A 25,744-nucleotide genomic window follows, 5' to 3' on the forward strand; every position below is an offset into this window, starting at 1 on the left:
TTGGATAGGTTCACTTTCTGAAAAGTCCATGAACTATATACTCATGATATAACTGTCTGTGTGTATCATTTTTTTCAAAGAATTGAAAAAAACTTTTTTTAACTGCCCTACCTGTACATAAAATCCAGCGGACCCAATATGCATATATAAGAGCACCCCAGAACAAGACTGGAAGTACATATTGCCTTTTGGTGAATTCCTTCAGGAAATAGGCTAGAAGCCTGTGCCAAGCTGAGCCATATTGGAGCCCAAAGCAAAAGGAAAAATCAATAATATTGATTTGGGTTTTTTTTTTAAATTTTTATTTATTTATGATAGTCACAGAGAGAGAGAGAGAGAGAGGCAGAGACACAGGCAGAGGGAGAAGCAGGCTCCATGCACCGTGAGCCTGATGTGGGATTCGATCCCGGGTCTCCAGGATCACACCCTGGGCCAAAGGCAGGCGCCAAACCGCTGCGCCACCCAGGGATCCCTTGATTTGGGTTTTATTTAAATTTTTTGTATTTTGTTCATCATGGACTTTTTCCACCTTAATTTTTATTTTAGAAAAACATTCCATTAAAATGTTTTTTATCTTGATTACTGAACTTCTCGGCACCAATTTAAATTTTGTACCATCCTAGTCCCAGTCCCAGTGGTAACCAGAAACAGCTCATCATTGATTCTGGCTCATCAAAAACCCAAATTCCATCTTCCCCATGGAAATGTCCCACACAACCAAAAGCACAAAAATAACAACTCTGAAAATGACAGCTTCCTTAACAATAACATCAGCCTGTCCATTGATGTAGTCTATACATTACTTGCACATTATTTCATTTATCCTCACAGTAAGCTTGATGAAGACATCAGTAATATCTCATTTGTAAGTAAAATGAGGCTTTGCCTTGGTAGGAAACTATCCTTTCCAAGATTATTTTGAGCAGGGACAGTGTATAAACTGATCTCTCTATAATTACCAGTGTCTAGGACAACGTCTTACAGTTCAAAGGGTCAGATTGCATGCCTCCAAATCCTGGATCCATCATTTCCTAGATGGCTGTGTGACCTTGAGTAAATTACTGAATTTTTCTAAGCTTCATTTTGTCATCTGCAATAGAAAGATAAGAATAATTAATTCCCTGTGAGGATTATATAAGATTATCCATACAATGTACTTAGCAATGTGTTTGGTACAGAGCAGGTACTTAATAAATGTTAACTATTTTTGCATGCAGTACAGACTTGGAAATACTCACAGAAAGGACCAACTGTCACGATAAACTTTTGGTTGGGGGCACCTTTCAACTGCCATCAAATCACCCTGAGATGGGAGCTTCCACTGGAATCTACTATCAGAAAAATTATCTGAATCCTGGAAATAGACAAAAGAGATTATTGAGGGTTTTTTCAGTGCAGTGCTGATCTTGACTTTCTATTTCCAGAGCTATTTTACAACTCTGTAAGGGCACAGGTTAACGTGTAGAATTTTGAATGGTGGAGATGCAAGTAATTTAAGGCCAGGAAGCAGATACCCCATAGATTGTGATGTATGGCCCTACTGGACTTGAACCCAGCAATTTGTGTGTGTGTGTGTAATATAATTATTCTATGTCAAATATATATATGTACATATATTAGATATTCTATATACTTATTATATTATTTGAGAATCTGGGGATATACACATAAATATGTGTATATATTATATATTTATTATTTATTATTATATACCATAATTATATATAGCATAGTATTTATTATATAACAATTGTATTTATATAACACATACTGTTATAACATAATTATGTCATATATATAATATACATACATATATAAATATATACATATATTATACATACATATATTTTATACACACATGTGTGCATATATCCCAAGCTTTTCAAATGCTCTTTGGACAGGTTTCAACATATTACTGGTTCTTTAATTAATTAATGAGTTGAATAAAATCTTTGACATGTATTTCTTTTGTATTTGCATGAGTCTTTTTTTGTTGTTTTTAGAGTCATGATTTTTTTAATCTTTTGAAAAATATACTTTAATACCATACACAGAGACAAGGCTTCCTCTGGGGGCCCCAAAACAGTCCTTTAAGGAAGCCATGTGATTCCAGGCTGATCAGAAACATCCCAGCAACACATTTTAAATTGAACTGGCTCCCTGCCTCAGGCACAGACAGTGTGGGAGCTTTAGGACTTCACTCCCGAGCTCCACTGAGGATCTTTCCTCCCCGGTTTCCAAAGAGGGCTCCAGGTCCGAGCAAAGACTGGACCTGCCCCCTCTAGGGCTTACCAAGTATTTGGCAAAGTGCAGAGATAACATTCTGTGCAAATTTCCTCACATTGTTCTGCCTGGCTCTGAATGCTCCCAGATGGGATACTCTAGAGATAAATGACGGGAAAAGGATGGAGGACTTGGGTCTCCCCCTCCACACATCCCAGGCATTCCCATTATTACCTTCCAGCCACTCAGGATGAATGTGACCTTGTCTCACCTTCTTATTCTGCTACTTTCTGGCAACAGCTAGAATTAGAAAATCTCTTACCTCCTTTGGAATCCCAATGAAGATACTCTCCTACTGGAGTCAGAATAAAACCTTAGTGCTGCAGGATAGGGCTTGTGGTAATAGGCAACTGTCTCTGAGTGTTTCCTTTGTGGGGTGCAGCAGTGAGAATGAATGGGGGAGCCATATTCTGGTATCCTCTTCTCTCAGCCTTCAATCTGCTTCCAACCAGGACTTCCTAGTTTCCTTTCTGCTCCAACCCTATCCCCAGATCCCTTCCTAATTGCAAGAGAAAACTTCTGATCAAAGCAAAGAGAAAAAAAAGAACCATCATACCTTAGCCTTAATTTTTAAAAATCATTCACTCAACAGATATTTATTGAGTTCTTTGTACTTGCCAGATATTGTGCTAGGGGCTTGGGTCACAAGAAATCCCAGCTATTCCTGGAGTTTATATCCCGTGGGTAAGGAGGGAGATATAAATCCCTAAATAAATAATACCGTTACAGATTGCCATGAGTGCTATGAACTAAATATCAGGGGTGTGGGGACATCTCCCCCAGATAGGGTTGTTGGGGAAGAGTTCTCCAAGAAAGAGATATTTGAGCTCAGGTGTAGACAATGAGGGAAAAGCTAGGCTGGGGAAAGTGTGGAGGGAGAGAATAGAGGGACCAGCAACCAGTGTCATGGTGTGTGAAGAGTCTGGTATGTGTGAGGAGTACTGAGGGCTAGCCAGTCCCCAAGATGGCCCCCAGTGAGTCTCATCTCCTAATACTCATGCCTTTATGCAACTCCCCCACACAGTGAGTTAAGCTGGTCTATGTGGCCAATGAAAAGTTGCAAAACTGAACGATTGTACCTTCCAAGCCTAGATCTTGAAGGGCATTGCAGATTCTGTTATGCTCTCTTGGATCACTCAAGCAGCATTATGATATGAAGCGATCCACATGGCAAGGACCTGAGGCCTCCTTCAAAAAAGCAAAGTGAATCAGCCACCATGGAAGCAGGTGCTCCAGTCAAAATTCCAGATGACTGTAGCCTCATGAGACACCCTGAACCAAAGCCATCCAGCTACAACATTTCTCAGGTCCTTATCCACCGAAACTGTATAAAGTATTAAATGTTGATTGCTGTCATTTATGTGAGCCCTGGGTAATTGGTTACACAGCACTAGTTAACTAACATAGCCACCCAAATGTGGTAAGCCAGGCAGAGGGTGGTGGGAGATGAAGGCAGAACAGTTAACCATGGCCAGATCACATGGTGGCTGGGGGCTACAGTGAGAGTGTGGATTTTATTCTAAGTTTGATGGAAATTTAAGGTATGTTTTACACAGAAGACCAGTGTGATCTAATTTGTGTTTCATAAACAGCATTGCATTATGGAGAATAGATTTTAAAGGGATAATAAAAGAAGCAAAGAGACCAATTGGGAAACTATAGCATTGCTCCAGGATGTTCAGAGAGATGAGGGTGGCTTGGACTGGGCAGGTGGCAGCAGAGACAGAGAGAAGGGGATCCATTCAAGATATATTCTGGAGGCAGAATTATAAGGACCTGTTGATAAACTGGATGCAGGAGATTAAGGAAAGGGAAGAATCAAGGCTGTATGAGTCAGGGTTCTCCAGAAAAACAGAACCAATGAGATAGATATGGACTTATAGATATAATGATATATAGAAAGAGAGTTATTATAAGGCATTGGCTCACATGGTTTTCGAGGCTAAGAGGTCCCACAATCTGCCATCTGTGAGCTGGAGGCCCAAAAAGCTGGATGTGTGGTTGGGAGCCCAGAGAGCTGCAGACCTGGTGAGTGGATTCCAGTCTGAATCTCAAGGCCTAGAAAGCAGGAGTGATGACAGCAGGAGGTCAGTGTCCCACTCAAGTACAAGGCACAGCACAGACTCAACCTTTCTCCACGTTCTGTAATATTCAGGCCTTCAGTGGACGAGATGGTGCCCACCCACATTGGGGAAAGCCATCTACTTTACTCAAGTCAACACTAACTCAAATGCTGATCACTTCTGGAAAAAACACCCTCATAGAAACACCCAGAAATAATGTTTAGCCAGATAACGTTGTATCCTGCAGCCCAGTCAGATTGAAACATAAACTTAACTATCACAAAGATGACACCCAGGTATTCAGTTTGAGTAACTGGATGGAAGGTGGTGCCATTTACTGAAATGGAGGACACGCAGAGGAGTGGGTTTGGAGGTAACTGAATCAAAAGCAAAAGCGTAGCTCCTCTCCCAGTTTTGTTTTGTTGTTGTTGTTGTTGTTTTTTTTTTTACATTTGAGAGCCTTTGGTACCACATGGGTATAACTATACAGACATGACATTAGATACACCTTATCAGCTGAGTTTTATTCAGTAGCCTTCCTTCAGCTACTTGGACACTTGCACTGTTCAAGATCTGCTTGCCCTTTGCTCATCAACAGGCAGTTGATGCCACAGTCCAGAGTGACCACAGGGCTGTTTTGGCAATTGTACACTTAGCACACATTTCACTGAGTTTTCCCCCTCAGAATCCTGGGGGTCTGCTCATTTATAAAGGACACAATCTTGTCCCTTAAGCCTGGTGATATCAACCTCTCCAGAGAGTGTGGTGCTTGCTTCAGCAGCATATAGACTAAGATTGGACAACACAGAGATAGATCAGTATGGCCCTTGCACAAGAATGACATGTAACCTCTCCAGAGAGTATGGTATGATTCTTTGCTTTAATTGATTTCTTTTGCCCCTACTGTTCTGTTTGAATTTCTTTATTTGTTTGCACTAAAGATTGATTTGTTTAAAATTGGATATCATAAGCATAATTCAAAAGCAAAGTCTTAATTATGCTCTGTATAACAGATTAATGAAAACAAGTAAATAGTCATATTATAGAGAGTTATTGATGAAGGGCAATGCTTTGTCAGGCTAAATTAACAAATGAAGTAATGCCATACATTTTAATGGGATTTGGTGGTTGTGCTGTATTATTTGCTTTTGTTTTGTTTTTTAGCAGAATAGAGGTCAATCTGAGGGCATGCAATGAAAATATTTCTTCCCCACTAAAAGTAGTAGTGTGTTTCAACTCCGGATGATGTGCCCTATTATGAGGGATTTCAGAATAGAATTGCTCTTACCAAGTGGAGAACTGTGTTGCTTGTCAGAGGGTCTCAGTACAGGCAGCCCCTGGGTCAGGTCCTAAGGTCTGTCCCACCCTTCCTGACAGCACTCAGCCCGGCTGCTCTCCCCACTGCCTACTGAAGATGCCAGGCTAAATCTCACAACGTCAAGTCTCATAACAGCTATGCCTTGTTAGCCATGACTCCAACTCTGTCCCCACACTGTAAGTTCCAAGGAGCTTAGTGGCAACGAGTGAAGCTTATTACAATGGATCTCCCCAAGGACTTAGCACAGTGTCAGTAAATGCTGGCTGTTTCACTCAAAAGAAAGAGAGGAAAAGTTACATATATGAATGCAAATATAGATAAGGATGATACACATACTTATGAGTGGAAAAAAGACCAAAGAAAGTAAAATGAACCATTGGCAAAGGTTACATCTGTGAAATAGGATGGCACTTGATTTTTTTTTTTTTTTTTTTTTTTTTTTTTTTTTTTTTTTTTTTGCTTTTCAGTATTTTCTACAACAAACATTTGTTCATTTAACAAATACTTTTTGTATGCTTACCACATTAGGCATTGTACTAGGCCCTGGGGGATATAAAGATGGAATAGACACAAAATACTTCATGTAAGCATGTCTGAAGGTAGTCTTTGGAAGTAGGGTAAGCTTTCCATAGGAAGTAACATTTCCATCAAACCTGGAAGACAAGAACTGCTATTACTTTTACAAGCATGTTAAAACTAAGGGTTTATTTTTTTTTAATATTTTTATTTATTTATTCATGATCGACAGAGAGGGAGGGAGAGAGAGAGAGAGAGGCAGAGACACAGGCAGAGGGAGAAGCAGGCTCCATGCACCGGAGCCCGACATGGGATTCGATCCCGGGTCTCCAGGATCGCGCCCTGGGCCAAAGGCAGGCGCTAAACTGCTGCACCACCCAGGGATCCCCAAAACTAAGGGTTTAAAAATTAGTATTGGCTGTTATTAGATGAATGGAATTGAACATGGAATGTGAATAATGAATGAATGCATGCATATATGAAAAATGAATATAAAATTTTCAAAAATCAGAAAAATCAAATGACTGTCCACTTACCACCAATTTGAGGATAAATCACAAGTTGGAAAACAATTGCCCAACTTTTAGCCCAGAGTCGTTCCTTCAGGTCCTTCCTACTCAAAAAGTGTGGTCCAAGGACCAGGGGCATCAGCATCACCCAGAACTTTTAGAAATTTAGAATCTCAGGCCCTAGCCCAAACCCACTGAATCAGAATCAGCATTTTAACCAGAACACAAATGAATTGTAGACACACTGAAGCTTGTGAAGGGTTGGCTTGTCATTCCCAGTCTCAAGTGCACATTAAAATCATCCTGGAGCTTATACAAATTTAATTGCCCAGGGTGGCTTGGTGTTTACACACACAAGTCCTGAGTCTCATTTCCAGTTTCTCTCATTTATTAACCATGTGGCCTTAGGCCAGGTGCATGGCACCTTGGTTTCTCCAATTACGCAGTAGCCAGCTACCTGGTTCCTAGGGCTTCCTGTCTCCGGGTATTTACGCTCTTCTACAACCCACTCCCCTGAAGTGTGGGCTAGGCTTCATATCTTGCTTCTAATGAAAAGAATCCAGCAAGAGTGATAGGATGTCATCTCCAACTTTAGGTAACAAAAGCTCCCATCTTGCTCATGCACTCACTCGGACGAAGCAAGTTGCCATATTATGAGCTGCCCACATGGCAAGGGACTGGGGCCCTGAGTCTGACAGCCACAGCAAACCGAATCCTGTCAAAAGCCACATGACCTAGTTCAAAAGTGAATTCTTCCTAATCAAGCCTTGAGGCCACAGCAGCCCTGGCCAACACCTTGATCACTGACTTACGAGAGATGCTGAGCCCGAGGACCAACCAAGCCACAAGTGGCTGCTGGATCCACAGAAACTGTGAGAAAATAAATAAATTTTGTTGCCATGAAATTTTAGCAACACATAGATAACTCAAATAACCTATAAAATGGTAATGATGTAGCACTCATTGATAGAGTTTTTGCTAGATTAAATAATTTCCAAGAAGTGCTTAGAACAGGGCCTGGTGTATAATAAATATGATTTACACTTTGCTATTAGGTATCATTAGAAAGCACTGATGCCCTGAGTACCTACTGAAGGATGTAAGCACTTTCTCTATCACTAAATGGCCCTAGTCCCCTCTGCTTTCTAAAAGTTTCCTTCTCTACTTTACTTGTCATTTAACTGTCCCTCCAAGTTGGTGTCACTGGGTCTGGCAGTTTTTCCTAACCCCAGTAATAACTAAGTAAATAAACTGTGTCTAATCTGCGATAGTCTGGGAAACCTGACAAATAAATGTGTTATTATTGTGCCTAAACCAAAAGTAAAGAGGCTCTGATTTAGTATCGGAAAAAGTTTTCCCATGATACAATTAAAGCCTTTTGGTTTGGTTTGTGTGTGTGTGTGTGTGTGTGTGTGTGTGTGTGTGTGTGTTTTAATCCAAAGTGTTTGCTACCATCTTTTTTGATGCCCAAAGACCCTGTTGTTTCAGTTTCTCAGCTATGTCATGGTCGGTGAGGCCACCAGATTTAGGAGACGTCCTCTCCTGTCTGCTGTGAGATGAGTACATTCTACACCAATGATGTCATTCATTGCATCTCTGATTCTCATCATGCCTAGGCTCACTTTCTCTTAGCCCCATCCAGAATGTGTTGATTTCAGTCAAACAACACCATTTGTTTGTAGTGCCTCAGTTTAATGAAATTTAATTGCTGCCATTTGCTGTCAAGAGTCCTAATTTGTGCACAGGGTTTAAGGGAGATGTGTTAGACAAGCCTCATCTGAGATCTGGAGAGTAAGTCGCATGCAAGTGCATGCGGGAGGAGAGAGAGGGCTGGAAGATGGTTTAAGGCGAAAGGAACAACTTGCATGGGTTTTTCGAGATGAAAGAAGTAAGGCAAGTCCGAGGGCCAGGAACAACCCAACGTGGCTGGAGTGCAATGCAGGAGGCAGAAAGTGCACTAGATATGAGAGGGACCAAAGCACACGGCCCTCACATACTGGCTAGGAATGTAGGCTTCGGTCTGAGGGTATCGGCATGACACTGAAGGGCATTATGACAGAGGTTGGCAAACTGTAGCTCTGAACCAAATCTGCCCTCCACCCATTTTGGTAAATACATTTTTACTGAAATAAAGCCATAGCCACTCATGTACACAGGATGTGTGTTCCTTTCACACTACAAACACAGTTGAGCAGCCATAACTGAGACAGCCCAGCCTGCAAAGACTAAGTTATGTACCATCTGATTCTTTACAGAATTTGCCAGTCCCTGTTTTAATCTAATGGGTTCTATGCTCAGACCTGCCTTCTGCACAGATTCTGGGTGCTGATCTAGAATGTGCTGACACGGGGGTGGATCTGCTGCTACACTTCCTTTCTTTGTACCTCAGCAGGCGCTAGCACACAGTGAACTGTCCTCGTGTAAGAAAGATTAGGGGGAGGGCGAGGAGGAGGTTCATGGTTTGCATGGTCCACAGAGAGGTAAATTAGAGTCTACAGGAGCTGGTTACATTTTTAATAAACAAAGAGCATTTTGGAGAACAAGAGAGACAAAATAGAAATATGTTGTTTTCCTTTTGTTGATACATCAGAAAATATGGTGGCAAGTTAAGTACAAAAAAATCTAGAGCGGGTTAGTAGTTTAAAACAAAACAAAAACCAAAAAGCCATCCCCTTACCCCACCCCCAGGCCTGACGTCTAAGTGTGCAAACACTCTCTCCTCGCGGATGGTCTCTAAGGCAGTACAAACCTGGGGGCGCTGTTCTGCAATCCAAGGAAGGAAAGTCCCAACCATGTGAGAAAAGACCCCACAGGTCCCAAATGCACAGTTGCTCAGGTTGCACCCCCGCTCGGGTTGACTTGGGAGCAGTGTTTGCTAAGAAAACAATTGTTATTCTCTAACTTTGGTTGGGAGTGGGGGGGGCGAGCTAGAAAACATGAAGCCAAGGGCAGTTGTTTCTCCAGGACAGCTGGCAGAGACCCAAAGTACAAAGTTGTCTACAAACTCTCGAATCAGTGTGAGACTTGAAAGAGAACTATGTGCTGGCAAAGTGGGCTGGCCCGCCTTGCCAGAGCGGAATTGAAACCATACCTCTACCTCATGCAGACATCACCCAGTGGAAGGATGTTCTTATAAATCCCAGCCTGGAGACCATCTCATCTGCAGCCCCTCCCTGTTCCCTTTCTCTTTCACTCCTCAAACCAGAAGAACTTAATAAAAACAGAAGGAACACATCTCTCCAGAGCTTCTCTGAGCTGAAAGAAGTAGAGAAATAAAAATACACAGGATGGGGCACTTGAGTGGCTCAGTCGGTTGAGCGTCTGCCTTCCGCTAGGGTCATGATCCCAGGGTCCTGGGATGGAGCCCTACGTGAGGCTCTTTGCTCAGCAGAGAGTCTGCTTCTCCCTCTCCCAGTCCTCCTGCTTGTGCTCTTGTGTGCTCTCTCCTTTCTCTCTCTCTCTCTCTCTGTCAAATAAATAAATAAAATCTTTTTAAAAAAATACACAGAGGATGAATATAACCTCTGTGCTCATTTCTGATTGGCTTCCAGGGGACTCCGCCATTGTGGCCTATTTGATCAGGGCCACAGTGTGCGATGCAAACCCATGGGCATGGGGGTAGGGCTCCACAGTGCCTGCAGCACCACGAGGCCCTGATCTAGCTGCCTTTACCTGAGCCACTCTTCCTGGTTTCTAGCACACGAATTCCACGCGGATTTATGAAAATCTGACCTCAGTCCAGAGAAACTCTCAAATTAGCCCAGAGAGAACACAAATAATTACACCCTGGATTACTATACTTGCATTGAAAACCAAAAATGCATCACAGCCACGGAAGTAGAGAAAACATTTTTCTTGTCTGGGATAGACTCCATTGTTTCTACTGTTTCCTGAATCTGGCTGGGCATTCAGGGTTCTCCATAATTTGACACAACTCTCTCTCCACTTTCTCCCTGTCACTCCCTTACACAAACACTGTCACACAGATTTTGTCCTTCATTCATGCCACAGAGACCCCAGCTCCCATCTTTGCTCTGGCTTGCATGTACATTAACCTCAGCCGGTCCCTCCACATCTTCCTGATACTTCAGCAAAAAGCAGGAAGCACCAATGTATCTACAAAGAGGTAGTGTTCCTCCACAAAGCCCATTTTTCAATCCATCTCAGAGCCAGGAATTTCATTTGGTAAATACAGGGGAGTATTTTTGGCCAAAGCATTTTTGCCTCCTGCACTGTCTCAAAGGGAACATGATGTTAAGTCTTCTTCAGAGTCCAATGATATTGCTAGAAATTGGTGGTCTTTTCTATATATTTTATCTTCTTCCTGGTAGTATCATTTTGCTACAAGTTACCAAAAGAAGGGAATTTTTTCAAAAAATGTTGCTGCAAACAAGACTGAAGTCTGTATTTTAGTTCACTCCAAAGTGAAAGCATAAATTGACTTACTACCTAAAAATTTAATCTTAATTGGGAAGATTCAGGTGATGAGCTATGTGGATTGTCTCTATAAAAAGAAAAATAGAGTCCAGAAAATTTGTCAACATATATGTGTTTGTCAGACTGAACTTTCTGTAAAAATTAACATTCCATTTAATGTTCTGATTAAAGTTCAACCAAAAAAAAAAAAACTAGAATAAATTATAACATTAGCTCTTATCAGATTAGCAACAATAAAGGTCAATAATGAATATTACTTTAAGCAAGAACCTAGCACTCCTTCAGTGGCCATTTGAAAGCATTGCTCCCTCCCTCCTTCTTGAAATGTACTCTTCTCCTAACTTCAACCCCCTAGTGTTCCTACTTCTCCTCTGGCTTCTTTTTATTTTACTTTTAGGCTCATCCACTTCTACCCAACCATTAAATAATGGAGATCTTTAAGAATCCACTCTGGGCCCTCTTTTTTCCTTCCCCTGTGTATTTTCCCTTGAGGTGATGGCGTACATGCTCCAAGGTACAGATGATATCTCTAAATTGATAGCACTTGTAGTGGATTGAATAGTAGTCCAAAAGGGTAAGTCCAATCCTACACAGTATCTATAATGTGACCTTATTTGGAAATAGATTCTTTGCAAATATGATCAAGGTAAAGATTTCAAGATGAGATCATCCTGTATTTAATTTGGACCCTAAATCCAATGATGGGTGACCTTGTAAGTAACAGAAAAGGAGAAGATACAGAGCCACCCAGAGAGGAGAGCCATGTGAAGACAGATTGTAGTCATGCAGCCCTAAGCCAAGAATTGCCAGCAACTACCGGAAGCTAGAAGAGAAACATGAATTAGATTCTCCCTCGGAGGTTCCAGAGGGAACCAACTCTGCCAACACCTTGATTTTGGACTTCTGGCCTCCAGAACTATGAGAGAATACATTTCTGTTGTTTGAGCAGCCAGATTTGTGGTAATTTGTTACAGCAGCCCTAAAAACTAATAGAGTGCCCAAATATGTGGCTAAGTTCTCTGGCCTCACCCTGAATTCCAGACAAATATCTGTACCTGCCAACTTTATGTCTCAGAAGAACCTGGACTCAATGTGTCCCTGATGTAATCCAACATCTTATCCACCTGTCTGAGCCAGGGCTCTCCAGAGAAATAGAACCAACAGGATATACAGTTGACCCTTGAACAACATGGATTTGAACCACATGGGTCTACTTATATGTGGATCTTTTTAATAAATACAGTACTATAAATGTACTTTTCTTCCTTATGATTTTCATGATAACATCTGCTTTTCATGTCTTCTGCCCATTTTTTGACTGAATTTTTTTTTGTTTTTTGGATGTTGAGTTTGATAAGTTCTTTTTTTAAGATTTTATTTATTTATTCATGAGAGACACAGAGACAGAGAGAGAGGCAGAGACACAGGCAGAGGGAGAAGCAGGCTTCATGCAAGGAGCCTGATGTGGGACTCAATCCTGGGTCTCCAGGATCATGCCCTGGGCTGAAGACGGCGCTAAACTGCTGGGCCACCAGGGCTGCTGAGTTTGATAAGTTCTTTGTAGATCTTGGATACTAGCCCTTTATCTGATATGTCATTTGCAAATATCTTCTCCCATTCTGTGGGTTGTCTTTTAATTTTGTTGACTGTTTCCTTTGCTGTGCAAAAGCTATTTATGTTGATGAAGTCCCAATAGCTCATTTTTGCTTTTGTTTCCCTTGTCTTTGGAGATGTGTCAAATAAGAAGTTGTTGTGGCCAAGGTAAAAGAGATTGCTGCCTGCGCTCTCCTCTAGGATTTTGATGGATTTCTGTCTCAAATTTAGGTCTTTCATCCATCTTGAGTTTATCTTTGTGTATGGTATAAGAGAATGGTCCAATTTCATTCTTCCACATGTTGCTGTCCAATTCTACCCCTGAAACAAATAGTACAGTATTTGTTAACTAAATTGAATTTAAACTAAAAATCTAGAAATCTTTAAAAATAACATCTGCTTTTCTATAGCTTACTTTATTGTAAGAAGACAGTATAGAATATGTATAACATACAAAATATGTGTTAATCAACTGTTTATTTTATTGGCAAGGCTTCTAGTCAACAGTAAGCTATTAGTAAATAAATTTTGGAGAAGAACTAAAAGTTATACATGAAAATAAATAAATAAAAAAAATAAAAGTTATACATGGATTTTTTACTGCCCAAGAGGTTGGCACCCCGACCCTGAATTTTTCAAGGGTCAACTGTATATAGATATACATGAGTAGGTTTATTATAGGAATTGCCCACCCACCCCCACCCCACCCCCCATAGTTATGGAGGCCAAGAAGTTCCACAACCTGTTGTCTGCAAGCTGGAGAACCAAGAAAGCTGGTGGTATAATTCAGCCTGAGGCCAAAGGCCTAAGAACTAGAGAAGGAGGACCCGGGGGGAAAACCGGTATATAAGTGCCAGAGTCTGAAGACCTGAGAGCCAGGAGCTTCAATGTTCAAGGTCAGGAGAAGATGAACATCCCAGTTCAAGAAGAGAGAGGGAATTTGCCCTTCCGTTGCCTTTTTATTCCATTCAAGCTCCAAACAGATTGGATAGTGCCCATCCACCTTGGTGAAGACAGATCTCTTTATTCAACCTACTGAATCAAATGCTAATATCTTTCAGAAACACCTTCACAGACATGCTTAAAAATAATGCCTTGCCAGCTATCTGGGCATCCCTTAGCCCAGGCAGGATGGCGCACAAAATTAACCATCACAAGTCCACCCCTTGCAACTTGACACCTATATGTATCTCCTTAAACAAAATAAAGACATTAACAAGGTCATAATTCTGTCTAACAGGACTCAAGTGTCCTATGTAGCCACAAATGCACTAACCCCTTCCCCGGAAGAGAAGGTAACTGATGTTTACTCTTTTTTTGACATCCTATAAACTTAAATTAGTATGGTTTAAATTTAAGTTAAATTTACTTAAATACTATGATATAAAGTCAGTGTATCTTATGTTACATGATGAGGGAGCAAGAGAGGAAAGAAATCAAAGATATTACTTAATATATGTACATAGACATAAAATAAGGAGGAAACATGCCAATTACAGTCCTTATATTTATAACTACCTTCTTCTACTATCCATTCTGTATCCCCTTTGCCTTCAGCAAGTACCTCAGCTGGTTGTAGTTCTTTACCTGGTTGGATGACACAAAGCTTCGTTCTTGAAGGATCTGAGCCATTACTAGTGCTGTCTGAATTGGGTTGTAGTTTTCCACTGACCTTAACTTAATCACAAGACATAGTGAGACTAGGAGATACCTTAAGGGATCTTCTGTATTCCAAACATATCCTCCTTACTTTTCCTGTGGAAGAGTAACCCAACCTCCCCTTGGTAATTGGGATCAACCACCAATCAGCACAGTAATTCTCTTTCTTGACTGTTGATTCAGAGGCACTGGGTAGGAGTCCAAAGTGGCCAGGTGGCAATTATAACTTCCAGTTCAGTGGGGTCATTGTTGTGTCTCTTGGTGGAACTAAGTCCTCTAGGCCAGCAGAACATAAAGTCACAGGAAAAAGGGAGACAAAATTTTGCTCATTTCAGTGCTCCTACAGGAGATCAGGCCCACCTAGAGGCTCTGAGGGAATTCAAATCCCTAAGCTGATCCTTTCCTATCACTACTTTGTCAATGACATTAGGAACAATCAACCAACATTATTATATTCCTCAGTTTCCTGTAAATGTTTGAAAGTATCATGTACAGAGGCCCTACCTACTAATACCATCACCTTCAGAGGTTAGGATTTCAACATATAAATGGGGGAGGTAGGTAGGAGGGCCAGAATATGAAAACAGTAGCACTGCCACAATTTAGTGTCCTTCTGTGTCCTCAACTCTGTGGGCAGTGCCAATATCAATCCAGTTCCATAAGCCAGTTCTCTGAATGTCACCAATGACACTGCCCTCAATCATGTCCCTGTAATCAATCTCCAAACCCACGCAATTTTATACCCTACCTATCTCTTGAGTATACACATTTATGTCTGGTTTTACTGCCACCACCTCAGTCCAGTGAGCCATCAGTTCTCACCTGGACCACTGAAGCAATCTTCTAACTCATCTCCCTGCATCAAGTCCTATCCTACAATTTACTCACAGCCCAGCAGCTAAAGTAATCTCCTCAAAACATAAATCAGGTCACATCATGGTCTTGCCACAACCTCTCAAAGGCCTCATATGTTCCAGTTCTCACCTCAGCCTACAAAGCCTGGCCTGGCCCCCAACTACTTTTCCAGCCATATCTCATACCATTTTCCCCTAGCTCCCTGAGCTCCTGCTAAATCAGCAATTTTTTCTAGAAACTTCCATACACAGCAGTTAAGAGACTGTGTAGCAAACACTCCTACATTCAAATCCTGCTTTGTCCTGTTCTAGTAGTGTGACTTGGAGCAACTTACTTAATCTTTGTGTGTGTGTGTGTGTGTGTGTGTGTGTGTGTGTGGTGAGGCAGGAGGAGAGGTGGAGGGGATAGTCTGTTTCTTCATTTGGAAAATGGTGATAACAGTAATTCAGAATTTATAAAGCTGCTGTAAGTATGAAGTGACCAAATTCATATAAGTCATATAGCATAGCATCAGGTACATTCTTTTTTTTCAAGACAGGAAGATAGAGTGAGTAGTGGGGGAAGAGGCAGAGGGAAAGTGAGGGAGAAAGAATCCCAAGCAGACTCCCTGCTGAGGGCAGAGCTCAACAAGGGGCTTGATCCCTCAACCCTGAGATCATGACCTGAGCTGAAATCAAGAGTTGGATGCTTAACCAACCAAGCCACCCAGGTGCCCCTCCCATTCATCCTTCAAACATTACCTTCAAGAAGCCTTCACCAACTACCAGCTTGGCCTGGGATCCCCTGTTATAGGACTACATGGCCTATACTCATCCCTAGCTCTTATTATACTAAGTGCTAAGTTTTACCACTTACAACTCCTCCCTTACCAAAGCAATCCTTTATCCAATGACAAAAACATGCAAACCTGGAATTCCTTCTTATGGGACTTTTTTTTAATGACCATCTGTTTGTTTGGGTTTTTTTTTTTTTTTTGGATGGTATAATAAATACATTGAGAGAAATTTGCAAAGTGAGTGGCAATGCAGTGATTCATTCAGCAGGTGATGGCGGGTTGCAGCAGCTATGATGTTGCATCACAAATAATGTCATATCAGTTCCCTCTTCACCATGTAAACAGATGGTGTGGGTCATAATGACAGATAAAAAATAATCCCCTAAAGTACTTCTCTATAATAATCTCATAGTGGGCTATAGGTGACTTACCAATGGACAAGAGACAGTACAGATGTACTGAGAGAGTAATTTGAAAATACAAGGCAAATGCAAATACAGAATATGAATATTATGTTCAAGAGCTTTAAATATCCTCTCCTTAAGATCTTCAGAGACTCCCATCAGCAGATTTTCCTCCAAACTATACTTTCAGCAGAATGTGTAAAAACCAAGGACACTGACAACAAAATGGCAATAATGTTAGACTCTCCCTGCCAGCAATGACTGTTTTTATTTCTGTATCCCCAACATTTAGTTTAGAGTCAGTATCATGGTAAATGTTCAACAAGTGTTTATTGGTAGAATGACTGGATGTTTTCAGATACTGATTAACGACACAACTGTTCTGTACACAGAGCCCACAAGAAGTATTGCTCACAAGTATTTTAACCTGAAGACACCAATCAACATGTAATACTATTCCTATGTGGTGGTTTGGGCTCCCAGAAGCCAAACTCCCTGATTTCCTCTGGGGTGTCTCTCCCCCTCCACTCTCACTCTTTATGTACCCCTGGAACATGAAAGTGAGTATCCATCTCTGGCTACAATATCAGACGTGTGACCCAAACCTGGCCAATCGAAACATCATACTCTCCTGGGATGTGATGACTCACTCACTGGTTCAGAGATGGGCATGTGATCCAAGCTGTGGCAATTAGTCCAATAAGAGATCATCCTGAGACTTTGGTTTAGACAACCAAGAAAGAGTTACTGAGAGCTACACTCTTTTCCACTGGTTTTGGGTAAGTAAAGTTGCAAGACAGGAATGGCCTGAGGCCTGAAGGTTTCTGGCAGTTAAGTGAACCCAGAAGAAGAATAACCAAAAGGAGAAAAACCAGGTTTTAGTAATATTTTTGGAGCCCCTAGGTCTAGCTGTACCTGAACTCACCTTGCTCCAGGATTTTTGCCTTGTGACCCAACAGTGGTTTTCTTCACTTAAACTAGCTTGAGTTGGATTTTCTGCCACTTGCAGCAAAGAAGGCCATGACTAAAACTCTCTTCTGAACATATATGAATTTTTTGATGTTCAGAAGCTGAGAACTCCAACTTTATACTGAGCAGTTAATGATGCAGGTCTCAGGACACTGTAGTAGGAGTTACAAGCTTACAAAGGTGACGTGAAAATCCAGACGGTTGTACAATACAAGAGCTACAGTGATGTCTGTGAAAGTTTCCAAGGACTCAAACAGTTAAATGTATCTGAAATTCAAACATTCTTGGAGTGAACTCACATTTAACTGGAATTGAGAATGCATACAGTTGCCCCTGTTTCCATTGTAACACCAAATTAGTCCTTATTCATTGGCCTTATTTATTTTCACTCACTTACTGCCATTAGATATTTGTCCTGGCATTTTAGTCAGGAAGACGTTAGCTGGGCCTAATTGCTCAGACTGTATTTAACAGACGGCCTGTGCTATCAGATAGCTCTGGAAAGAAAACAATAGCAGGCTTAACATGCAACTCGAGGAATGCCAGGTATGTAGTCATAAAATCGAATCATTTCAGAGCCTTAGATGAGCTGCTAATCGTCTCTGTGGCCTGAAACGTTAAGTGCCGCCAGAGCCAGCTAATGAAAGGCTAAACTCATTTCCAACTGCTAAAAGGTATTTTTGAAAAGATAAAAATCATGACTCTCATACAAATATAAAATGAACACGTCAAAGATTCTATGTGATTCATCAATTAATGAGGGCAGCCTAAGGTGCTAAACTGGTTCAAAGGAGAAGTCAAAGAGCAGACACATATGCAGACAATCATAAGTGCTGACTGCATTTCAGAAATGCTTAGATGCATTTGCTAAGAGATGCAATGCTGGTTTCCTCCACCAGACATTCATTTGTACTGAATGTGGACAAGAATCTTTTACATTACTATGGGGTTTTTTTCAACTTGCAGAGTTAAAGGTGCAGATACAATTAAGGAACTCAAACTTAAGAACTGGATAGTGCCCAGTATTCCATAGGATACTCAGGAATCCCTCCCTCACTTCACCAAAGATTTGTGCAATTTTTCCTCTCAGTATAGGACATTTTCACTAAACTAATATATATGACACATGTTTCTGAGCATTTTTGTGATTTTTGAAAAACCTCCCTGAGCCTCAGCTTCCTCTCTTGAAAAAAGGAAATTGTAATATTCATTTTGTAGAGAGTGGTAAAGATGAAGTGCAATCGTGTCTGGGAAATGCCCTAGAACCTCACTAGATACCCAGCATCTAGCGGCGTTGGGAAGAATTTGGGCTTCCATAGAGAACTATGCACAGTCTAGAGCATATCCTTCTGGGTCATTGGATTCTGATTCTACGGGGGCTCTGCAGCTTTCATTGCCTTTGAGTTTTTCTATGGCCCTGTAAAATGTAGATAACCAATAGCAATGCAAGTAATTTTTGCCTATAGACATGCAAACAAATTCTGTCCCATGGAGGGATAACCAAATCCTCTCTTTAAAAAGCCACTTCTGCAGCCAGTTGCAAAATTCATTTCATTATTTCTAATCTGTCAAAGTGTCTGCATTCTAACTTCTCCTTTAAAGCAATAATAACATCCATCAAAAGCTGCCTTCCCAAATGTCACCAACACAACGTCATGAGAAGACGAAGCTGAATTTATTGCTTACTACAGTAAAGGAGATTACCACCTGGCAAAACTGTGGCAGGGTCTCTGAAGAAGGAAGGGAAAGTCAGCATTTATTAAGAATTGGAGTTAGATATAAAGGGGGTTGTCAAAACAAGGGTCTGATTAGTATTGGGAAAGGTGGTGGAACAGAAGTCCAGGATTGGTGGACATAGCAAAGTGAGGACCTCAAAGCAAAAGATTTGAAGAATCTTCAGGAAGTTCTGTAATGAACAGTCAGAGTATTTCTGGGCAGCAAATTCCTGGAAGAGTAAAGTCATGTTTATGAAGACTGAGGAAGAGCCCAAAACCAGGTTAATGTAAAGAGTAAAGTGTGGTTTTGTTCTCAATGCCCATGCTGGGTTTAAGGGTAGGCAGATCAGTTCTCAGCACCTCCTGAGGACATTCTTCAGCCTGCACTGAAGAATAGATCATTAATATCTAGGGGTGTAATAACCCAGATCGTTGCAACTGCTCTTTGAGGTGTCATAACTGCATTTCAAAATTCCATCAATAGTTCTACTCAACTTTCCCGTAGTGGTTGTTTCAATCTCCAAAACTGTCAGATTTTCCAGTTCTTTCTGCTGGCCTTTTGCTATATCATTTGCTGGGTTAATGGCTGAACAACATTTACAATTCTATAGATCACTCAGAACACAGATGAGTACTAACTGAAGTGATTATGATCAGAGTTCACTGTCCATTTCTGGTATTTATTTATTTATTTATTTATTTATTTATTTATTTATAAAGAGAAAGCCCGTGCACTTGAAAGTAAGTAGGAAGAGGGGCAGAAGGAAACAATCTTTAAGCAGACTCCTTGCTGAGCACAGAGCCCAATGTGGGGCTCGATCCTATGACTCATGAGATCATGACCTAAGCAGAAACCAAGCTGCTCAATTGACTGAGCCACTTATCATCCACTTCTGAGCCAGGACACCCAGATTAAGCTAAGAGAACAATCTACCTCCCAGTATGAAAATCCACAGAACCAGTTATGGAATCTTTAACCAAATTACCTAAATAACTGATTTCCTTGTTTACTTCTCAGATATTTTTAGTAGCATTAAAGATCCAAGAGAAGTCTGCAGGAATCTAAGTATGATATTCTTCCTCTAAAACAGAATACATTCCTCCTTGAGGCAGCTTTGTTCTAAACAACCGCAAGTGCAATTTCATAATCCTCTTAAAGGAGGAGATCTATGATGTAGGGGGAAACAAACTTTTCCTCCACTCTTTTAGGTTCAGTAAGGGGGCCTGCTAATTAAACTGACAAAAGACAAATTAACAAGAGAAAAAGCATACCAATGTGGTTTGATATTAGTATATCTATTTTTCCATGCGTGGAGGTCTTCATAGAAAAGAAATGAAAGGGACACCTGGGTGGCTCAGTGGTTTAGAGCCTGCCTCCGGCCCAGGGCGTGATCCTAGAGTCCTGGGATCAAGTCCCACATGGGGCTCCCTGCATGAAGTCTGCTTCTCCCTCTGCCTGTGTCTCTGCATCTCTCTCTCTCTCTCTGTCTCTTTCTCTCTCATGAATAAATAAATAATCTTTAAAAAAGAAAGAAAAGAAAGAAAAGGAAGAAAGAAAGAAAGAAAGAAAGAAAGAAAGAAAGAAAGAAAGAGAAAAAAGAGAGAAAGAAAGAGAGAAAGAAGAAAGAAAGAAAGAAAGAAAAAAAGAAAGAAAGAAAGAAAGAAAGAAAGAAAGAAAGAAAGAAAGAAAAGAAGTGAAGACCTTAAAAAAAGTGGTTAGACCTGAGAGCTTATATACCCTCTTAACAAAAGGTGATAAATTATGGGGAAGTGACAGGACAAAGGAAAGGGGGTTGGGAAGGAACAGTAAATTGTGAAAATAAATAAATAAAAAATAAGGCTTGCTTGGTAAGGCTTGTTATGCAGATAAGAGTTGGTCTCCTCTTCTTAGCATGGAAGATGGGATCACCTTTACAAATAAAAATGTACGTCCTCTTCACAAAAGGAAATCTGTGCACTGATTTTAGGCAGAAAGGGGGAGGGCAGAGAGTTCTCTCTGTGTCTGCTATTTCTCAATTGCCTTCATCTCAAAATTATTCTTGTGCCAAAGTGGCATATTTGGGGGTAGCATATGCTGATCCCTTTAAGTGGCTTTAGTGGTGTTGTATAAATTGCCTGCTCTTCTCTCAACCATAGCATGCTGGATTTCCCCCAACTTTCCAAGCTTCTTATTAAGCATGAAATGAAGAGACCTCGGGCAAGTCAAATCCAGAATTCCCCTGAAGTACTAAGAGATCTCCTCTTTCTCCAGAGGACAAGCCACTGGGCCAATAAATAAATAAATAAGCTTTTATATTGTAAGTAAATGCAATAAACAGTAAAGCAAGGAAACAAGCCCATCAAAATTGAGCAAACTTTGCTGAAGTTCTTAACACATTTTATAGCTTTTCAGATTCGCTTGCACATATTATAATCTTTTTCCCTTAACAATACCACACCTCATTATCTTGCATACAAACTTGTACCTCTCTGCCAAGATTGCTATAGTGGAGACTAAATTCGATCAATTTCTTTAATTTCAGGTATATTTAATTACAACTTTTAACCAAAGAAACTTCTGTTTCACAGAGAGAACTGGAGAAAGCAGGAATAGGAGTGTGGATACTTGTTGACTACCCCACATCAGCATTTTAGCACACCAGCAGAATTTGTGAATACATATAACACAACTTTCTACAGCCATACACATCCTTTATACAGTTTCTCAACATGGCAAAAATGAGCACATCCATTAACAGGTCCCAAAATAGCATACAAAAATTAGAAGCAAACGTATATCCACGTGAAATTAGGTTTAATGACCAGTTTCAATATTCTCTCTTACTTAGAAATGATCTAGCCATTCAATGAATACCCATTAACTCAGATTAATATCACTCCTAAAGGTCTTGGAAATGAATCTTCCAGGTGACATATTGTAAAATATAATCACTGTTGCAATTAAATTTTCAGAATAAATCAACACAAATTTTTATTTTTCATAAATATAAGTGTTAAGTAGAAGTAATGCTAGTTTATTTGGTGAGTACAGTGAACCTGTGTAGGTTTAAGAACATACCCACGTAGAATAAAATCATAAGCTCCTATTATGTTTTACCACTATAAAGCAGAGAAGACAGTTATTTTTTATTAAACTAAAAATAATAAACAATTTAAAATGCAAAATTATATTTAATGTTTTTGAACTTAGCCTCTTAAACCATTTGGGTTAAATTTCTATAAGAATATTCTTTTGGAGGCACCTGGGTGACTCAGGTCATGATCCTGGGATCCTGGGATTGAGTCCCGCATCAGGTTCCCCACAGGGAGCCTGCTTGTCCCTCTGCCTATGTCTCTGCCTCTGTGTGTCTCTCATATATAAATAAATTTTTTAAATCTTAAAAAAAAAAAACAAGAATACTCTTTTTAACATATTTAAAGTTATTAGATCAATTTCCTTAATTTCTGGGCAGCCCGAGTGGCTAAGCAGTTTAGCGCCGCCTTTAGCCCAGGGCATAATCCTGGAGACCTGGAATCGAGTCCCACATCGGGCTCACTGCATGGAGCCTGCTTCTCCCTCTGCCTGTGCCTCTGCCTATCTCTCTTTCTGCATCTCTCATGAATAAATAAATAAAATCTTTTTTAAAAATTTAATTTCTGGGATTTTTTTAATATTCAATTGATTAATACCATCCTTATTTGAAATAAACCAATCAGAAGAGCTCCTTTAATCTTTAAAGAAATTTCTGCTCAACAGATCCCTTTGAGCACCTCATCAATCAATCATTTCATCTGTTACATATTCTCTCTGCTTTCTTAACCAAGACAGGGCAATTCTTTCCCAAAGTATTTTGTTTACGATATCTATAACTATCTTCATCAAGAGACTCCTTCCTTTGGAACTGAATGACTGAGATGAGAGCATCTAGATGTTTTATCTGTAAGGCTATACATTTATTCTGGTTTCTACTTCGTTTTTACCGTTTTCAAATTGCTCAGCAAGTATTGGAGTTCTGGAAGTAGGGTTATTTCCTACTCGGGTTCATGCTTTTGTATTCAATACTCAATTTCTGGCTTAATAACATTTATAAAAAGTGAAGGTCACATCTGCTTCTAGATCTTCTTTCAAATGCTGTCTAAAGGTCAAATGGGCCTATCCCTGGAGTCTCCACACTTCTCATCCTCTCTTTACTTGAGACTGAACTAGAATCTTATCTACTTTCATAAGGCAGATTTGAGTGATAGACTCCAAAAGACCTTATCCAATGTGCAGAGTTTCTCTGACCCCCTCCAATTTCCTATGAAATTCAGGGTCCCTTAAATTATTATTGAGAGCTTCCAATCATGCTGTTATTACACATTCACAAAAGTATTCTAAGTTCCTCTGTAAATTTCTCCTGTCCTGACCGGGCTCTCAGCTCAGAGTGAGACCAGAGCTTGAATTCAAAGGAAGGGGGCTTGTCAGTTTTGAAGGAGGTTTACTTTTAAAAGACAACTGAGCTTAAGAGAGTGCGGCAGGCCAGGAGAGAAGAGGAGAAAATGAGAGGGAAGACAGAGGCAGGGGGAATGGCAGAGTACAGAACTGGGGGAAGCAAGTAGGACGAAGGCTATTATTAGGTTCACATTGTGATTTAGGAGGATCTAAAAGAGAGACAGCATTCAGTTTTTCTTTTGCTTTGGCCAAAGAATCTCTTAAGGAGATTTTGGAAACTGAATGTTTTGGAATGCTTCTTTATGCCAGTTGAGAAATGAGGGCAGTTGGAAGTTGCAAGTTTGGTCCTTGTTTGAACTGAACTTCTTAGTCTCCAGGGCCAGCTTAAGGAAAGAGTTTATTTGAGAGTCAGCACCCATCCCCTTCCTAATTGATTTCCTCTTACTGATGGACAACAAAAATGACAAGGACAGAGAGAGACAGATTTCCACCAATGATATATGCATTTTTTCAAATGTAGATACCTAAGGAGAGTTTCTTAATCCTAGGAAATGAAATAAACTCAACATCTTTGAGTTAGATGAAAGAGATCTAAGTTTCTAACCAATGCAAGATCTACTTACCTCCCTATCATCACTGTCAGAAAGTCTCCAGGCAGAAGGCTCAAAGGACCCAAGAAGGACTTTCTGCTTCCTATTCATGGGCATTGGCCATGGCAGGGAGATCTCGCTCCTAACTGGATCTCGGGAGGAACCTCCAAATCTGCCTAAAACTGTCTCCCCAAATTTCACCAACACAACCTCTTGATATGTCAAAGCTGAGCTTGCTGCTTTCTAGTCTTAAGAGGGAGTACCACCTCACAAACCTTTGGCAGTGTCTCAGAGAAGGAAATGCAAAGTCAGAATTTATTCAGATTTGAATGTTTGACTTAAGGAAGATCTTTCAAAGTCCTGGTGAGGATTGAGTAAGGATCATGAAACAACAGCCCAGGATTTTTTAAGATTGTATTTATTTACTTGTTTGTTAGAGAGCGAGAGAGCATGAGTAGGGGGGAGGGGCAGAGACAGATGGAGAAGCAGACTGCCCACTGAGCAGGGAGCCTGAAATGGAGCTCCATCCCAGGATCCTGGGATCATGACCTGAACCAAAGGCAAAGCTTCACCGAATGAGTCACCAGGTGCCCCAACAGTCCAGGATTGATAGAAATAGCAATATGAGAATTTAAAGGCAAGGAATTCAAAGAACCTTAGGATGGGTTTTTAAGAAAGTTCTACAATTAACCAAACCGTTCTCTTGGGCAGCAGACTCCTGGGGGAAGAAGTCATGCAAATGAAAGCAGGGAAATAGCACAAAGTCATTTTAATATAGACAGTGACCCGTGGCTTCGGTTTCTGGTGTCCAATCTAATTACAAGGGTGGGAGGTCTCAGTTCTCCCATTGCTTCTGTCACTCTTTCTTAATTTATGAGTTAAATAAAATCATTTTCATGCATTATTTTATATCTACATGAAAGTCATTGTTGCAGGAATTCTCTGGCTTAGTGCCAGCAGTTCTTACCACTTGGAAGAATGAAGAAGTAGATCAGACAAAGACTGGTGGGCAGCAAAGCAAAGTTTATTGAGCAAGAATATAAACGTCCGGAAGAGGGAGGGAGCCTGAGAAGGTTGCCTTGGAGTTTCTACGTTTAGGGTTTTTTCTTTTGTGGAACTCTCTTAAGCAATCAGGGTACACTGAGTCATGCCAATTAGGGCTTGGGTCACATATCTGACTACCTATTAGGTTAATGTCTATGTGCTGATGGTCTTTTTTGCTGACATCTGGGGGCTTATGTCTTAACTGCCTCTTGCCCTTGATGGTGACAAATGCTTTGTGGTTAATTGTCTTATTTTAGGACATTTTGCAGAAGTCATTTCTGCAAAGGCTGCAAAGCAGAGTGTTAGTGCAGTCCCGTCTAAGCTGTAAAACATGATGTTAGTGCTGTTTTATTTTAGCTGCCCTGACTCCATATTTTCTTGTTGGGGACCCTAACCCTGACTACCTAACTGTCCAACTCATTCCTAACATCATGATTTTATCTCTTTTGAAAATCATCTTTAACAATAGATACTCACTGATGGTAGTTGGAATTCTCATTATTTATATAAAACTCAAAGAAATGAGTGGACACAAATCACTGTGTCCATTGCATATACAGGTCCAATCAGTGCTCACATATGTGATGTGTTCTACCCTTTATA

General features: G+C 40.5%; 1 long non-coding RNA gene and 1 other non-coding gene across 3 annotated transcripts in view; one reads left to right on the top strand and one right to left on the bottom strand.

Moving 5' to 3' along the window:
- Positions 1-279: 279 nt before the first annotated feature.
- The window catches only part of LOC125755928 (uncharacterized), a 45,754-nt gene continuing 20,289 nt past the window's right edge, over positions 280-25,744 (bottom strand). The window contains exons 3-6 of one of the 2 annotated variants that reach the window (XR_007413515.1): positions 6,185-6,317; positions 4,213-4,341; positions 1,239-1,354; positions 280-1,090 (exon numbers count right to left, since the gene is read on the bottom strand). This is a non-coding gene — a long non-coding RNA (uncharacterized LOC125755928). Of the gene's footprint in view, positions 1,091-1,238; positions 1,355-4,212; positions 4,342-6,184; positions 6,318-12,033; positions 13,041-25,744 lie in introns of those variants that run through there. The other variant, XR_007413514.1, reaches the window with a different exon arrangement.
- Positions 5,112-5,222, top strand: LOC112675829 (U6 spliceosomal RNA). The gene has a single exon (XR_003146104.1). It is a non-coding gene; the product is annotated as a U6 spliceosomal RNA (small nuclear RNA).

The sequence above is a fragment of the Canis lupus genome, chromosome 10, assembly GCF_003254725.2.
Source record: "Canis lupus dingo isolate Sandy chromosome 10, ASM325472v2, whole genome shotgun sequence".
In the NCBI taxonomy this organism is placed as follows: Eukaryota; Metazoa; Chordata; class Mammalia; order Carnivora; family Canidae; genus Canis; species Canis lupus.